Below are 14809 nucleotides of genomic sequence, written 5' to 3'. Positions count from 1 at the left end.
ATGAAAAGTGGTTCTAGAAGCAAAATGATCAAATCAAGCACCCTTTTGGAGGTCCCTGCAAGGCATCTATTCAAGCTTTATTTTATCCTTAAATTTGCAATTAGAAGGTCTTAGAGAATTAAGAGGTAGCTTAGAAGCCAACGTTGCACAAGTTGCCAGGGAACTTAAGCGAGACGAGAACTTTTGATAACTAGTAAGCTGGAGCTTGCCACAACCCTTTTACTGCCTCTTATCAAAATACCTAGCCACTTTGCTTTTATCTTGGACTTCTCACTTAAAATATTGTCTAAGACCTTATGCATGTCAATAGCTATGTTCATAAATCCAGAAGACAACAATCAGATCCATGACACGTAGACATGCTAACCTCTCAATCAATTTAACTTGCTTGTACAAGCACCTGCTAAATTCTCTAAAATGAACTCCATTTTACTCAGATTTTCCACTATAACTATGATTGTATCAATTTCTCTCTCAAGCATAGATATCCTATTTCCTTCACAAGTATTAACTTCCAAAGAAACACTCTCAATGTGATGCAACCATTTCGAAAAGAGCTGATAACCTTCTATGCTTCCTTGGTTGATTTCTCTCATTTCATGGTCTTGTTTATCCAGACAAGCCCCAATTTTCGCTTGCAAGCATCCCTTAAACAACTAAACAACTACCTATTTCACATGAGCCTCATAGAATGGTCCCTTCTTGTGCTCCTAGCATATCTCGACATGGATAAACTGTTAGTCAAGTATGGTAAAAATCACAGAGAGAGAGAGAGAGAGAGAGAGAGAGAGAGAGAGAGAGAGAGAGAGAGAGAGAGAGAGAGTGCACTTGTTCTCACTTGCTTTAGTCGCTTGTTTTTTCTTGCTTACAAAAGTGGAGTTGTTTATGCTTTAGGAGTTTCTCGGATAGCATTGTAGGCTTACGAGGTTACTTTTTTTTGCAAAATCTAGGTGCCATGTTTTTGGTGGGCTATTTTTGAGAGGAGGTATGCCACATGGAATTGAATTATATATGTATCAAGTATGAAGAGATTGCTTGTGTCTCGAGTATTCAATTTTCATAATGGTTCTAAATCTCAATTTTTGTCAATTAAGTGTCAGGTTTGTGGTAGTGAAAGTAATGTGCATGGCAGAATTTTTCTTTCACCATTGTCGATCTTGTATCAATTTGCTTAGATTTATCTTTGCTCGATTTTTTTTGCTCGGTGATTAGAGACCCCCTATCTCGAGAATCCATCTAGAAAATTATAAGCCTCTTTTCCCTCTACTCTCTCCAATACATGTTTTGATTTAATAAGGGATAGTTGTCTCTTAAGGTCATTGCATTCACTTTTTTGAGATTCATACACTCTCAGTTTCTAAACCTTCTTGGGAACTACCACAATTGGTGTACTCAAACTATGTGTTAATAATGAACTCGGCTTCGCTAAGGTTATCTTCTCCTTAGTTTTTATAACAAAGGCAATAGTTTCATTGTACGTGTATGGCCTTTTCCATTCATGTCTTCTCTCATAAGTATAGTGGGCTAGAGATATTAGGATCTGCCCCTTTCAAATCCTTGTATGACAAACACATTCCTTTATTCCATAAAATTTTTGATAGGAATGTCCTCTTCATCTTGGGTTAGATCACTCGCTATGTTTGCTCGCCTTGGTGCTTCTCTTGGAAGAGCTACATCAATTTTCTTTGCAGTTTCAAGTCCATCATAGCACTTCCCAACTCTCATAGCTCTCACATATGCTGTTATACCACCATTCTCCTATCTTGGAGGGGGTACTTTTGTGGTGAAAAGGAACACTAACGACATCACTCTTCTTTTCATTTTTTGATTTTGTCTCCATTGTCCATGCCTCTTGGAGCTGTCTGTTTTCTCTCCATTTTCTTCGGTATCTCTTTTGTCGGGCTAATTTGTTGATTTGGAAAATAAAAAAACCTTGTCCCCTCCGGGTTGTTTATCATTTCAGACCTTGATCATTATTTCTCTAAATGAGTCTTACTCGTGGTGATATTGTCATCTTCTAGCTCATCCATGGTATCATAATGTGCCTTTTCCTTCATGGAGGATTAAATCTCTAATTGACATTTCATCTTGTGTATGTGTAGTATAGGTATCCCCCTCATATCCCCTCTATTATTTTCTCATTAAGTTTCATGGGGTCATCCTCCTCCCCTTCTTTTCTATCAGTTGTTCTCATCAGGGAAATCATTTGGATTGGTATGAACATTCCCATTATCATCACAAAATTTGATTGTAAGGATTCATTAACACACATGTCCATGGTGGCTAAAATGTCTATCCATCCATTTGGCTTGAACAAGTGTTCAAGAAAGGGTCCAGGAACATAAGCATCATCTACCACATCCTTTCTAGGATAAAATCTTCTTTATGCAAGCTATTGTGTTCCGAAGCTGCATACATCCACATAGGACCATTGTCCTTAAGCCATTATGGTAGCTTGGTATTGCTAGAGGCTAAATAACTTGTATGTAAATTGTGTACTAGGGTTCTATTACAACCATGCAAGAATGGTCTACTGAGCTTAGTCTCTTCATAGCCCCACAATGTCTAAGGTATATGGCATTATAGCCCCAATCTTGAACCATCTAGAGTTGTTTCATGAATGGTCTTCGTAGGTATATAATTTGACTTGGTTCCAAAGTCCATAATAACAAAAGTGTGCTCATAGTCAATCCCATAGAATGCGACTATTACTCCTTCTGAAAATCCCAAGGGTCTTTCTTCATGTCCATCTACAAGTTGCAATTTCATTCAAATTTGTGATTGTTGGTTTTCCCCATGCATCCCAAACTTGTTTTGTAGCAATGGCAATCCCTACTCCAGTGTCTAGTATGGCAAGAGATTTGACTCCAACATATTTGACAAGAAACATGGTATTACCTTCTTCTCCTTCACAATAACCTCCAACTTTGTTTATAGGTACATGTTTGACTATTTTCCCTGGTTCTCATTGGTTTTCCATGTTTTTCCTTACATGTAGGTTTGCTTTGTATGCTTTTAATGCCGTGTTTATTGGTTAGTAGATCTTGTCTACCAAGATATATTTTGCAAAATTGGATAAAGATTTGACTATCTTTTTGGACTCAGATTTGTTTTGTTTTTTTCATAATCTCTTGGGCTTTAGCCTCTACTTGAGCATTAAGATTTTGTTTTTGCTCTTCGTACCTTTGCCTCTTGGCTTTTTAAGTTCCCAAAGAAGATTTGACACTCTCACACATATTCTTTGCTTGTCGTTCTATCAATTTTTCTTTGCCATTGTTACTACCTTGATAGGTATCGTTGGTTCATGAACTTGATGGGATCACTTCTACAGAATTCATAGACATCTTTCCTTTGCTATTAGGATTTTCTGGGCAATCTTCAAAAACATGCCTTACTTATTTGCTACATTCCGTGTAATAGACTAGTGGTGACACCAATCCATTTCGATCTTGTGGACATCGTTTTTCCAATGGTCATGTGCAATGTATTTATGGCACCCCCCCACTATTCTGTTGTGGTGAAGGATCTCTCATCATCGGTTGTCTAGACCCCTAGTTTATAATGAAATAGATTGGAGGGTTTTTTGGTTGGGCATAGTATACTGACTCATACATAGGGACTGGTTGTGGTTCATGCCAAACTGAAGAGTGCATGGTGTGTTCAAATTGAAAGAGAGAAGAAGAGCAACCACAAAGTGTTGGTGGACCTCTCAGTGAGGATTGGAACTCCTCACTACTCCTTATTGTTCTTCATAATCAAAAGAATAGACAAGGTTAGTACGGTCAGTGTTGATGGGTGTTCGACCAGTTGGCCTGAACTCTTAACAATCTCCCGCTTTGCAGGTTGTGTCCCAAGTGGCCTATGCATGTACAACCAGTACAACTGTGAAGCACCCAAGTGGCTTCACCCTAGACCCATCATCTCCATGTAATGTGGAAAGTACTCGGAGGGTAGGCTCTTCATGAGAGCACCCAGGGTTGTCATCCATATGAACCTTGACTAGTTGAATGCACTTGCTAGCCAATATGTTGCATATCACATGATAATGGACTTCTATGTGTTTTGGCTAGGATTGAAATATGTGGTTCTTTGCTAATGCAATCGCACTCTATCAGAATGCAACACTGGAGTCTGAGTAATGCCAAGATCTCCCACTATAGGTGAGCTAACCCACACAGCTTCCTTACTAGCATCAAAAATTGCCACATAATCTGCCTCTATGGTGGAAGATGACATACAATTTGGGAGACATGATCTCCATGACACAGCTACTCTATCAAATAGAAAAACATAGCCAGACATGGATCTTTGACTATTTACACAATCCACATAGTCCGCATTCGTGCAACCCACAATGGATGTATCCCTATTCCCAAAGCATAAACACTTGTCTATCGTATCTTTTAGATATCTCAATATGTACTTCCCTACTTCCCAGTTCTTTCTACTAGGATTTGCCTTGAATCTGCTAACCACTCTCACGGCAAAAGCAATGTCCACTTTTGTGGTTACCATGGCATACATAAAACTGCCAACTGATAAAGAATATGGCACCTTGGCCATCTCCGCTTTCTCAGCGCATCAAATATGGGAGCATCATTCTTGCTAAGTTTTTCACATGCCTGCATTGGGGTACTCAATGTAGCCTCCCCCCCCCCACGCGCATATTAAAATGTTGCAAGACCTTGTGGATATATGTTTCCTGAGACAGGTCTAGTATCCGCCCATGTTTTCTATCCCTCTTAATACACATACCAAGAAAGTGACTTGCATCTCCCAAATACTTCATAGAAAATTGCATACTAAGTGACTTCTTCAAGATGGAAAACTTGTCTTTAGACTTCTCGGCAATGAGCATATCATCAACATAAAGTATCAAGATGTTAAGTGAACCATCGTTTAACTTTTGGGTATACAAGCAGTGATATTCCTGGCTCCTTTCATACCCTTGGGACTACATGTACTTGTCAAACTTCATGTACCATTGCCTTGAGCCTTTTTTAAGGCCATACAATGCCTTCCACGATCTACACACCAATTCTACCCTCATAGGCTTCTCATGTTTGAATTCAAAACACTCTCACTGTTTCATGTAGACATCCTCATCAAGATCCCCACGAAGGAAAGCCGTCTTCACGTCCATCTGGACAAGTTCCATGTTCTCAGTGGCTACTAGTCCAAGCACAAGATGCAATGTAGTCATCTTGACTACTAGAGTGAATTTCTCATCAAGATCCACACCTTTCTTTTGCTTGAAACCCTTAGCAACAAATCTAGACTTATACTTAGGCTTGAGTCTTTTGTCGTGTACTCCTTCTTATACGCCCATTTTCAAGGCAAGGCTTGTTTGCCCTCTGGCAACTCTGTCACATAATCGAGTTATACTAAGATTGCATTGCCTACCCCCACTTCATGCTATCTTCCATCTTAATAGCCTCTTGCTACCAATAAATAGTCTAATCCTGACTGAAATCACTCAGGGGCATGAGATACATGTGTAGATCTTCTCACTATCTGATTGTTGGACTTTGCTCTCTCAAGAGCATCACTAGCTCTTTTGGAGCACTACTAGTGGTAGGTACATCGCTAGTAGATTGAGTTCTTTACGTAACTCGACTCGAGTGTGACTTGGGGTCCAAATTCTTTGTAAGCTCTTTAGGCACATGTGAACATGTCTCACACCCAAACACCCATAATCTATCATCATTAGGCTTATTTCCTATCAACATCTCCTATGAAATCTTGCAGTTCAATGGTGTACAAGGCGATCTATTGATGATGTAAGTTGCTGTCATAACAACCTCTCCCCAAAATTTTGGAGGTAAGTTTGCCATAGATAGCATGGAAGTGACTTTCTCTTGAATATTCCTATTCATGTGCTCAACAACTCCATTTTGAGAAGGTGTATATGGCGTAGTAAACTAGGACCGAATGCCTCTTTTGCTACGGAAATTCATAAACTCAATGGAAACATACTCTCCCCCATTGTTGTCAGTGTGCAAAGCCTTCGTCTTCTTGCTCAACTGGTTCTCAACCATAGCTAGGAGCTTTTGGAAGACATTAAAGACTTCATCTTTCCTCTTCAAGAGGTATAACCACACTTTTTGGGTAGAGTTATCTATGAATGTTAGGAAATGTAATGCCCTACCCCAGAGACTTATGTAGCAGAGGCCTACATAGATCACTATGAACCAAATCTAAAGGATTGCCTAACTTCATATCCAAAGGCGAAGAAGTAAGCTTAGTCTATTTCCCGTATATTTAATGCTCACACAAACTGAAATCAAAATAGTTTAACACATGGATATAGCCAAAACGTTGTAACCGCTTCATTTCCTTTTGACTCATATGACCAAAGTTGGCTATGCCACAACTCAGTAGAAGGCAGCTTGGCTACATAGATAGAATTCTCTTTCATAGAAAAGACATACAAAGAATATAATGATGCAGCCTTTTGGGCTTTGAGAATGACCAAGGTACCTTTTTTAAATATCCAGGACTCATTGCCAAACACTGTTGTATATCCAATTTCATCAAGCTTTCTATTGAAACCAAGCTCTTAGTTAGCTTTGACACATTTCTAACACCTCGCAACATGAACTCAATACCATTAGACATACAAAAATTCACATCTCTAATGCCACATATCTCAAGCTAATGATGATCACCCAACTTCACTGAACCATGTGTAGAAGCATAACTTAGAGAACCACTCTTTGTGAGGACGAACATGAAAATTGGGACATGAACATTGTTCATTTAAAATGCAATTTCATTTGCTTACTCTAGTGTAGCATTTTAAGCATTGACAAGGTTCATATTATCCTTAAGCTAGGTTCCTTGCATCCATCTAGCATCTTTAAATAGATAATTCTTAAACTTAACAAGATATCATTGAATAACATTACCGTTTCTTAGTACCTTGTCTTCGCATCGAAGAATTGATTTGGGCTACAACACCTCTACTTGATCTTCGATCTCTGACGGGTCCTCCATTATTGGTTCTTTTGGTGGCTCTCCTTTGTAAGGCTTGAGTAGGCTCACATCATTAGCATTGTGGACAAGCCAATGGTTGGGAAAATTTAACTAATAAGCCATCTCATTGATTGGCTTACGAATTTTTAAAACAAAGGACCATAGTATCTTTTGCTAGTTTAACATAATACTTTTGGTGGCTCATAGGATTCTTGCCCGTAGTATGCCTTAGATGAGCCTTGAGAAACTTTAGCAAGACCCAATCATTTTTCTTAAAAGCTAAGGCTCTTCTGTGCTTATTAGCAGTAGCCCTTTTTGCCTTTGCTTTGAGATGGATATAGCCTCTTTACTCTTTGGAAAATATTATTGTGAGTCTCGGCAATATTCATCAGTAGCGAAGATCTTCCCATATACTTTAAGTAGTAAGGGACTTTTGGATCTTCCTGTTACCTGAAGATTTGGTTGTCCATCAAATAAATTAGTTGTTGCAACAAGAAGAGGACATTACACTAGTTTTGTGCAGTTTAGGATATTCAAGGGTGATCTTGTGATGATGTTCAATTCTTGACAAGGGAAACATAAGGCAAACTAAATTGCGGTGGATGGGACCCTATCGCGTTCATGAAAGTGCGAGGGTGAATGCATTTTTCTTGCAAAACATGAATGGGACTATGGTTCCAAGTGTGGTTAACGATTTCAGATTGAGGCATTACCTTGGGACGGTGTCCATTCATCATAATGAGGAGATTGAGGCAAAGGGTCAAATCCTAGTAATCACATTAATAACTATGGTGTATGATAATGAATGTGGCAATAAAGCTCATGTGGAGCACGTGAGGCATGATGAGTAGGATCTTGTTAATGGTGGCAAGGAACGACAGTTCATTAACTGTCACATGTGTGAAACTGAAACCCTATGCATGGCATTCAAGTTTGGACATACAAAAGGGATACTAGATAAGGGCAATGATTTCCTTGGTCTCACTTTTACTTTTTGTTTTCTCCTCTATTTCTTGCTTGCACGCTTTGCTTAAATCTGATCACCTCTATTCATCAGCAACTCCTACATCGTCTACTGCCTTCTCTGTAAGCGCTCTCAAGCTATGTGCATACAATCAAGCGATGGCACTAGTTGTGGGCTCTGCGAGCATGCAGGTTCTTACTTCCCATCAGATGATTGAGGTGATGAAGATGTGGTTGGAGCATAGAGGACTACTCAAGTACACGCTCATTGATTGGGCACATATACAACCACATACCCACACCCTCTTAATTTTGTAGGAGTTAGCAGCAAAAGATAGCCATTGTATTGTTACCCTAGCTACCAACCTTTTTCCGAATTGAGGCCTTATGTAAACCTCACCCCATCCCCCCTTTCATTCCCACTATGGATTTCTTTGATTATGACTTAAAATTTTGTATGAAGGATCAAGTCCTCTGCACGTCCAAATGTTAGGCCAGAGGAACCTTAGCTCAGGATACTGAGGGGGTGTGTTCGGATTGGAAACAATGTAACTACTTGTATTGTCATGCTAGTTGGGATTCTATAAAGATAAGTGTTGCTTGAACATGATGTATGATCTTATGTATGTTTGTTCGGATAAATGAAGATATATGCCAGCAGTTCTTCTATCTTTCTCAAGTGTTTGTGTAATGTTCTTTTGGACTTCTTACCGTAACCATTGTGTGATGTTGTAATTTCTATGTTTAATTTTTTGACATGACACCCGGGTAACATGACTCTTAGTCTTGCCACACTTGGTTCTCGAAATACCAAATCCACCGGTAGTATCACACCTTTGGGGATTTTCTAGTGGTTTGAAGCCTTGAGTATTGAGGATGCAACCGTGATGATTTTTTTTCATTGATGATTACTAATGCCATCTTCTTAAGTTGTTTACACTTGTTGTCTACCTTTTTGTCAAACATTATGGTTATTAATCACCTTGCCGTTGTACTTTTCTATGGACTTCACTGTAACAATTTTGATACTTTCCAATATAACATAGTAAAAGACACATCTTCATATCATCTTATCCTTGGACAACCCTGTGAGTGCGCGAATGCGGTGCGTGTGCGGAGAGTGAGAAGGGGGGGGGGGGGGGGGGGGAGGGAGAGAGAGAGAGAGAGTACATAGTGTGTGGGGTGAAGCTCCCAAATCTCACTGTATGAGCACAATGTGACAATGAGTGAGAGCTCCTTAATCTTTGTATGTATAAAGAATAAGGAGATAAATGTGGGTGGCCGGACACTAGCCGGCGAACACGAGCAAAGCATGGTGAGGCACACAGCCTTTACCTAACATTCTCCCACTAAAGGTTGTGTGCCGATAAGTGGCGAGAAGACTAGCCTACAACTAGTATATACAGGAGGTGAGAGAAGACGGCTCTCAACCTATGCCCACTGGCTCACTCCAAACACGTTGTAGTGTAGATGCAACATGCATACCACTAGGGATCGAGCCACGATGACACTCCTGATGTAGGTATTGAGTGATGACCTACATGTCTCCACAATGCACAATGCCACTGTCAGTCATCGTACAACAACTGACAACTCCCATTGCAAATGCACCAACCGCATAAGCAAGATCAGGTCTCAAGATCAAAAGGTCAGACATGAGAGACCCGAAAGCCGATGAAACATGCACTATGTGTGTCAACCTATCCCTGTCAGCAACCTCAGTGCCATATGCATCCTCGTCTCAGGAACCACCTGACTATGCAAAGGCATATGTGCTGACAATGACTGCAAAATCAAAAAATCAGCCCCATTGTAATCAGACACAAATTTCTGAAGGACAGTGTCGCCCTCAATTGTATCAAACATATCATAGAACAATGCATCGGTCTCTGGCTCAACTAATGTCACCTCAAATGATGCCTGACCAAGTTGTGCATCCCCAGAGATACCACTCTATGCGTGAACGCCACTACAAGACAAATGCACAACCTGCTCTCCATGTAGCACATCCGCAAAAGAGACACGCCTCGTCTCTTTCTCCAAACTTGCCAGCAACAAAACCAAGACTACACCATCTCGAACCTCAAACACATGCATAGGATATACCAGGCCGCTAAGGGCTCCTCTGGCAATCACTAATGAGCTGCAATGCATCTGGAAAGATTTCTCTCTAAGAAATACATGACAACCAAAAGCTGCCAGCTGTCTCACTGAGATCAAGCTCTGTCTCAGCCGAGGAACATAGCGCACATGCCGTAGCGTGCATGATGCACTACTGGGAAAAGACAAACAACCGTCTCTTGCACCCTCTATGTCAAATGATGAACCATTAGCAAGTCGCACACAACCAAGTCTCCCACTAGAAAAAGTGCTAAACCACACACGACATAGTGTGACGTGGAAAGAAGCATCGCTATTTAGTAACCAATGTGGAGAAAGTGTGCTACCCATAGACAAATCTACAAAAGGTACACTCGAGGCAAGCATGGCATCACCATCATTGGCATACACTGCCATTGGAACTGCCTTTGTAACCTGTTTCAAAATCGTATCTACATCACAAATATATCTCGAATGTTGTCTTATACGTATGAAACAACGGTGCCTAATGTGCCCTGTGTGACCACAATGCCAGCAACGCAAGTATCGGCAAGAACGAGACCGTCGTCTCTCACTGTCACACATATCTGCAACCATAAGTGAATGTCTAAGAACCAAAGTATGGCAAGAACTCTAGGAAAAATCTCGCAAAATATCCCTTGTAAACTAAGCAAAACCTCAAGTACAATGTCAACCATAAACCATGCCAAAGTGGCAACAAAGTGGGTGGTAACTCAACCACTACACAATGTTCAAAAGCATGATCAATCACATCAAAATCAATGCTCACATATGCATAAAACAACTCCACAATCTACAAACGCGAGCATAAACTAGGACAAACCGCTCACCCGAGCGTAAAGCGCATAACCATATACGCAAGTAGAGAGCAAACTAGCTCAAAACGCGTCCCATAAGAGAAACTGCCTCCAAAAATTTGCAAAAAACTGTGAAACCTGTGACTAGCTTGTATTGTAGCCACACAAGCATATGCAAATCCTCACTCTTGCGAAGTGGATACAAGAACACCAAACCGTGTCCAAATTGACAAAATGTGTCAAAGTGAGAGTAAACACTTGATCATCACTGTCAAAGTGGGAATATATTGACCACTGTAGAAGATGGCAAAACAATGAAAACTTCTATGGCAAGAAGACGGGGGAAAAAAAACATAATTTCCTTTGCAAAATGAGTCAAAACTCTATGCAAATCACGAGCCAAAAAATTGCAGATAACTGTCAAAGTGGGAGTCAACTCGACCACTAAACCATCAGAGAGCAAACTGCGAATACGCATAAACCATGGCGAGAAATCTTGGGAAAAATTCGATAGAGTTTCCCCTGGAAACTGAGCAAAAAATTTAAAAAATCTCACTATGTACGCATGACAATAGACATTGTCTCAGTAGCAAAATCCACAAATGGTCTACATGCAATACCAAAAGCCTAACAAACTGGCTCACTCCTGACTGAGTAGCTCTATGAACGTGTACTTGTCAAAAAAACACTGAAAACCTATAAACCTGCTACCTACAAGCTATGGCTAGCTCAAACTTTATCCGCATAATGCATACATAGCATGAAATTGCACAAAATCGTGCTAAAAAAGCTCTCTAAAATGTCCCACACAGTCAAACAATGTGCATGAAACCGCATCCGGATGTGTAACGATCCGAAAGTCACATCCCAAAGCATCACTTACATTCGCAAAAACAAGATGAATTCTCTCTCAAATAGCACCACAATGTGCCATACGTAGCCAAAGATGCAAACCGCATCACTCTCTACACTGTAGGAATCAAACTGCAAAACCTCGATATGTGAAGATTTTTGACAGGCTGCTGCAAAAAATTCAGCACTCAAAATTTCAAAATTTTGATATGACCAACGCGTATGGAACGTGCCAAAACCTCAGGATAGACTCCTAGATCACATGTATCCGAGTCCGAGTGTGAGAGATATGCCAAAAACCTCCGTTTTCGGTCCAAAAATGCAGCATAAACTTGCTGCTATTGCACCTGCTATAATTCAGAGAAAAGTTTCAAAAAATGGACATCACCATCTCGTCTGGAATGTGCCAAAATCCCAACCTAGATTCCTGGATCATATCCATATGACTCTATGTGACGTAGATATGCAAAAAACACTGTTTTGGGAGCCAAAAACAGAAAAAACGAGCTGCAACACTTCTTGTTCCTGATCTTTTTCTACAAAATTCAGCAATGGCTTGCTATAGAATCTCTATACAAGCTGAATATACATGCGTAATCTGAGATCTGACACCGTCGAGATGTATCCACCTCCGTCGAGATGTATCCACCTCTGTCGAGGTCAAGCCGCCATAGCTGAGCTCCATCGCTTCCGTCTCGTTGGGAAGCTGTCGCACGCGTTGCCAAATCTCTAATACCAATTGTGAGAGCACAAATGTGGTGCGTGTACGGAGAGACGGAGAGACGGAGAGAGAGAGAGAGAGAGAGAGAGAGAGAGAGAGAGAGAGAGAGAGAGAGAGAGAGAGAGAGAGAGAGAGAGAGAGAGAGAGAGAGAGTACATAGTGTGTGGGGTGGAGCTCCTATATTTCACTGTATGAGCACAATGTGAGAATGAGTGAGAGCTCCTTATTATTTGTATGTATAAAGAATAAGGAGATAAATGTGGGCGGTCAGACACTGGCCGGCGGACATAAGCAAAGCACAGTGAGGCACACTGCCTTCACCTAACAAACCCTACATTGTGGAAGTTCGCATGGAAACAAAGGTAATGGATGATGGTTCATCTTATGCCAGGATACGAAGCAAAGATGGTAAACATGCTGTAATGGAAATGACCTATGTTGCTTTCCACCTTATGATACAGCATGAGCCAAAAACGTTAATATGTCTGCTTTTTGTAAATATACATTCACCATCATGATGCCAAAGAGGAGGCCCAATATGGTGAGATCTTTATTCTTATGTTGTTGTCTCCATTTTAAATACAATTATGAGAACAACCCCAGCTAGGGCACGTGTAGTCCTCCCAATGGGAAAATATGTGAATGCAAAAAAAAAAAAAAAAGCCTAAACACCTAAAAGAAAATGGAGCTGAGAACAACTACTCGGATAGAAGCAAGACCCATGTCGATGTGCCAAAAAAATTTGCACGAACAATATTTGAATGAATGTGTTCAATGAAAAAAATTGCAAAGGCAAGGCAAGCGGATGATTGCAAAAACAAAGGGTCCAATGTCATATGCACATGAGTCAAAGCTACTTTGAAGATACAATTGTAGAGCACGTTTTGTTAAAACCATTCTTATCGTTAATGAGACAAGGATTGGTTGTACATGCTACAATGATGCCGTAACATAGGGCACCCATGAAAAATAGCCAAATTTTTTCACTCAAAATATAATCAGGGACATGCATAACATGATCATTGCTAGTCAGCATATTGAAAAGGATGTGTAAGACTTGGTGCATTTGAATGTACGACATATACATTAAAGTTACAATTTGCAAGCCCAAAAAGAGTTGAAGGAAGCTAACTGCTCAACCAAGCTCCCTCGATGTCAACTGCTATTGCCAGCCCGCAAGAAAAAGAACTTGACCTGTGTGTTCCAGTAAAAAAGAACATGTTGATCAACCTTTATATGGAAATGTATTCCAAGTGGATAATACAAGTGAAAAGTGCTAAACAGTAGATTGTAGGTGTATGCCCTCAATTTATCGCAAGCACCAATAGCTCTGTCGTAACAGTCCCATGCCAACAGGGAATGGTTCCGACAATCATCCGCTGACACTTGCGGCAAGCCACGGGATATTTCTTTTGTTCCATGATTGAAGGGATTGGGTTTTTTTTTTTGTTCCATTGAATAGATTGCTCTATTTAATGTTATGAATGTTTTGATGTCATGAATGCAACGGCTTGTCTTCTTTCTTGATGATTTTGTTGATAACTAGAGTGACAATAGTATTTCTGGGTTTAAAAAATTTGAGAGCTTCCAAATAGCTAGCAATTGGTAATCACATTGAACAAGGCCATTGTTGTTAGGGAAAGTGAGTTTGAAGAGAGAGGCTATGGAAGGAAGGAAAGCCTTCAATTTCCTTTTATAATGATCTTGTAGATATAGATTCTTCAATATTTAGAGGCGTTTTAAAATTGATTAGCTCTTCATGACTACCAAACCACTAACTCAAACAATGTCATGTAGTTGCATTGTGTGATTAAGATTATTTTATCTGTGACATAAAGGCATCCTAACCTCAAATGTTCTTGATGCTATACTCATGCTATAATAATGAAACTTCATCTTTGGTATCTCCTCATAAGAATCAAGATATGCTATTGTTTTGATATCACGGCTTGCTCATAGCTAGAGACTTTACCTCATGCTTGGATTTCAACATAGAATGAATGTGTTGATTACAATCAGTGTATTGATTACATGATAAATGACATTGTGTAAAATACCATTGTTAGTAGTGATTGTGCAGTGATTTAAGGGGTGTTTATTCTTTTGAAAACTTGGGTGTAGTCCTGCAAGTAGGAGAGACTCTCAAAGACAAGGAAGCAGATCTTGGGCTCACAATCCTCTATGCAATGATTGAGTGTCCTATGTGTCAGTCATCACAGAGGACTTTGATGACAATGACCTTTGTCGTGATTAGAGCGAGACCATAAACATGTGAACACCCACTTGCACTTTTGCAATTCTCTCCAAGTAATAAAGAATGTCTAAAGGGACTTGCTCGATTATTTTGTTGCTCGTAAATACTTGCTCGCCAATTTGTATA

Source organism: Adiantum capillus-veneris, chromosome 12 (genome assembly GCF_014529385.1).
Source record: "Adiantum capillus-veneris isolate H3 chromosome 12, ASM1452938v2, whole genome shotgun sequence".
In the NCBI taxonomy this organism is placed as follows: domain Eukaryota; kingdom Viridiplantae; phylum Streptophyta; class Polypodiopsida; order Polypodiales; family Pteridaceae; genus Adiantum; species Adiantum capillus-veneris.
Note: the sequence above shows the minus strand (reverse complement) of the source record.